The sequence below is a fragment of the Mytilus galloprovincialis genome, chromosome 12 (genome assembly GCF_965363235.1).
Source record: "Mytilus galloprovincialis chromosome 12, xbMytGall1.hap1.1, whole genome shotgun sequence".
Lineage (NCBI taxonomy): Eukaryota > Metazoa > Mollusca > Bivalvia > Mytilida > Mytilidae > Mytilus > Mytilus galloprovincialis.
The window spans coordinates 62,692,783-62,696,786 of NC_134849.1; positions in this window are offsets into that span (position 1 = coordinate 62,692,783).

Consider the following 4,004-nt stretch of genomic DNA (forward strand, 5'->3'; position numbering starts at 1 on the left):
TAGCATCTAAAAAAATTTAAACCCTAAGACTTGACTGAAAGTGAAAGTTAGAAATAATTATTACAAGATTTCGGGGACACAAGACAGTTGACAATATATTGGTAAAACATCACACGATATTGGTGTCACTTTGGAAATAGGGGTTAGAAGGCGGGTTATTCCAATTCAAGCTCTTACATGTCTTATCCTATATAATAAACAGCCATGTTATGCATATCATTTGAAAGGAAATAAACCATAGAAATCAATAAAGTAGATTATTTTGTGCTTTGTCTACCTTTTTACGAAAAGCTTTGCGCATTTCGATGCCTATAACGTTATTTCAAGGGTGTCCCGCAGTTACAATTTTGTTTTATGTGCGTCTTTGAAATCCCAGTGCGGATTCATTAGTAAGTAAAAATTGTACAACTGTATTGTATACATTTAACGTTAAATGAAGTGATATACGTTTTAAACTGTAATATAAGGGAGATCGCTAGAAGAGTGAATAGATTTTAATAATATCAGAAAAAATTATACATGTCCCGAAGCTACACACATGAATGAAAATTGTCAAAAAAAACTTATGAGAAAAAGTACTCCTTAGTCGTGAACATTTCAATAAAACGTGCAATAATATTTTTTTTCGCATTGACTCATTTAACAATGAGTTTTATCAGAGAAATACTCGTATGTCATAAACATTTCGGTATAGCTAACGATCATTTGTGAGTAGAACAATTCCACGTCATCTACCTAGCAATATGTATATGAAAAATAAGGTTATTACATTTAGAAGTAGTGTGGCAGAATGCAGTTTATTTTCTTGAATCTTAAACAGAATTGCCTGTGACATAAGCATGTGATGAAACTAGTATATTGAAATTGAAACTTTTCTTTTACCATAATTTGAGAAAAAACGAAAGAGAGAGATAGAGATAGAGTAGTTGTCCGACATATATAATGGATGGCACAGAAACATGTAGCAGCTAGCTTCAATGTATTAATTTACAGACACTCCCAACTCATTCGAGAAAAGAAATCAACCAATCAATCTGCTGTGTGCAAATTAAAAAATATATGTTAAGTAGAGCTTTGTTATCTTAGCAGAACGCAACAAAACATAGCTTGAATATTGATTTTTACATCGCGATGACCGTGAGGACACTCCGATGTATTGTTGCCATTAAAATTTGACATTCAATTTGAACTGGTAACTGATCCTATAAATACGCGGATATCATCGAGTGCAAAACAACATTTCTTATCGCTTGTTGTAAATTCATTTCTTCAATGAATACCCAGAAGAAAAGAAATTAGTAATACGAACATATTTTGTCGTAAGAAATATTTATATGCATTAAAATCTATGGACGCGTATAGAAAAATTGTGGTACCGCATGCGGAAGAATAGTTTTGTGGGAAACTATGAATTTCTACTTAAATCCAATATATTGTAAACATCGAATTGTTATAGATTAGTGTAGTCCACCACGCACTTGTACTGCACTTTTGTTATAATCATTGAATAGAATGATATACAATTGGATGAAAATTATACATACATGTAACTGCTATACACAAATATAACAACAAACCAGAGTACGAGTATTCAGATTTGTTTCACCACAATATAATAGATATTAAGGCAGCGAGGTTGAATTCCCTGTCATTTATGCATCATCTACGCACGAACTTGTCTCAGAAGAAAAAATATTTCTCTGTACATAAACCTCAGTTTCAAATATATATAAAGGTGATTTTTTTTTCTGAGACAAGTGCTTGTGACCATCCAGAAGAAATTGCGGTCATCCAATGTTCAGTACTTTAGTACTTTGATTGTACTTGAAAAACAATGTATAAACGAAACCAAAAAGATTAATACCGAAAACATAAAAAATAATCGGTTTAGAAACGGCTTCATAAAAAATGTCTAAGAAGATTTACTGTAAACCGATAATGGAAGCGCTAAACCAAAAATACTGTATAGTATAAAAAAAAGTGCATGAAATGCATTCCTAGTCCACAGGTGTTTGCCTGAGAAAACACTGATCCATGTGAATATGTTCATATAGCAGTTACTTAAAAATACACATCTAGTCGAATTAAAATAACTGTATCATTCAGGATTCGGATTCCAATTTCGACCTGCTGGTAGTCTGTGAGGTAGGTATTGGTCTGTGTAAGAGATTTCCATACTTTGCAAAATTCTATAATTTCAAACATTATAAAAAAAGTATTGATCGCCGACCCTTTTGTGAAGCTTGGGTTTGTGAAAAAAAAATATCTGATGAAAGGGTAGCTCGTAAAATATGTTTCCAAAAGCAAAAACAAAACAATACAGAATCACCGTTCTCATTTTCATAATAAAATAAGAAGATGCAACCGTATGATTGTCAACGAGACAAATTCCCACAAAGAGGGAGCGAAATTACCAAATAACAACATACATATATAAACGTGTAATTGGGGAAAAGAGACAGAAGCAAGAAACGAAATATATACAATTTTACTAGGCAAGATAGGAGACGTCTTCTGGCAGAGAGAATATTGCTTAATGTTAAGAAATATAAGAAACTGGTAATACACAAACAGTGAAAAAGAGAAGAAAATAAAACATCGAAGGTCATAAGCAAAGACAGCCAATTTGATATGTTGTAAGAGTAAGGAGGTTAGCCTCAGATTGTTTTTCACTCATATTATCAAACTAAGTTTTAAAGTTATAAAACATTTTGAAGATAAAAAAAAAACGCCGAAAAAATATAAAAAAAAGACTTATTCGTTCATTTTTTTACATAAATTGATGTACTGTTATACCACTGTCCTGGGTTAGAGGGAGGGTTGTGATCCCGCTAACATGTTTGACCCCGCCACATTCTGTATGTATATATATCATGCGGGAACTTGGTCACGTCTTTGTAATTCGTGTTGTAGTCTTCCTTTCATGGTTTTATCGATTCTTTTTGCGGGGAACTGCTCACATTGATGTTACATTATTTGGGAACTAACTTGGACTCGGCATGACAACGGGACCTTACAAGACAATCCAGTCTGCTAACTACACTTTACAGTCTAGTCCACCAAATAATTTTGCACGACTTTTTATAGAAGACTGGATTTAATTTGACACGTAATATTTTGTTACTCAATACAATAGCTTTCTCTGATCTATTTTAATAAACAATGGACTTTGTCGGTTAAAGGCAGAATTACCTAATGTTAATAGTTCAAGTCTACTAATTTTAAAAGTATATACAATTATCTTTATGCCTTCGAAGATGGCACATTTATCAATTAGCTGGGGGACATTTTTGAGACAACGTTATGAAATATGCTTAGAAGATTAAACACTTTACATTTATATTTTAGGAAATTGTTCTATACACAATTTAAACTTTCTTTAATTTGTTTTATTTACGTTTATTTTTCTGTAATTTAATTTTACAACTAAATAATAAATATTCTTTTGAACTTGTGTGCATTTTTCCATTATCTAACAAAACTTTATTTGTAATTTATTGATAAATATAATCTTTAAATATCACGCATTTTTGCATCATTATATGTGCCTGCCTGTAATTCAGTGGTTGTCGTTTGTTTATGTATTGCATATTGTTTTTCGTTCATTTTTAGTACAAGAATTAGGCCGTTAGTTTACTCTCTCGTTTGAATTCTTTTACATTGTCATTTCGGGGCCATTTATAGCAGACTATGCGGTATTGGCTTTGCTTATTGTCGAAAGCCGTACAGTGACCTATACTATAGTTATTAATTTCTGTGTCATTTTGGTCTCTTGTGGAGAGTTGTCTCAGTGACAATCATACCAAATCTTTTTTTTATATACCTAAATCATTTTACAAGACATCAAATTGATGTTTCATGTTATTGTTGCAGACAATTCTTCGCAAAAATTAAAAATTGATTATGTATTTAAAATTTTGTTTTAATTGAATGGAATTTTGCATTTGCACCATCTTGAAAAAATCAAACATTTAAAGACGCAACTTCGAAAATCTCTTTGCTTT